The sequence below is a fragment of the Penaeus monodon genome, chromosome 29 (assembly GCF_015228065.2).
Source record: "Penaeus monodon isolate SGIC_2016 chromosome 29, NSTDA_Pmon_1, whole genome shotgun sequence".
NCBI classification, from domain to species: domain Eukaryota; kingdom Metazoa; phylum Arthropoda; class Malacostraca; order Decapoda; family Penaeidae; genus Penaeus; species Penaeus monodon.
The window spans coordinates 6,390,439-6,390,676 of NC_051414.1; positions in this window are offsets into that span (position 1 = coordinate 6,390,439).

Below are 238 nucleotides of genomic sequence, written 5' to 3' on the forward strand. Positions count from 1 at the left end.
AAACTTTTACAACGTAGATGTAAAGCAACAAAAAAGTCTGAAACACGTGGGAAAACACTTATAAAATTACGTAATATACGAATCAGGTGATCTTTTTTACGTAATTCATTTGAACTTTTGGCGAGAGTCACGAGATCTCAAAGAAGAAGAAAGAGATGAAGTAAAAAAGACAAGGTCACGATATTTTTCCTCTGTGCACGACACTGACCTAAGATTTAACGAATGACTGGGTTAGCAT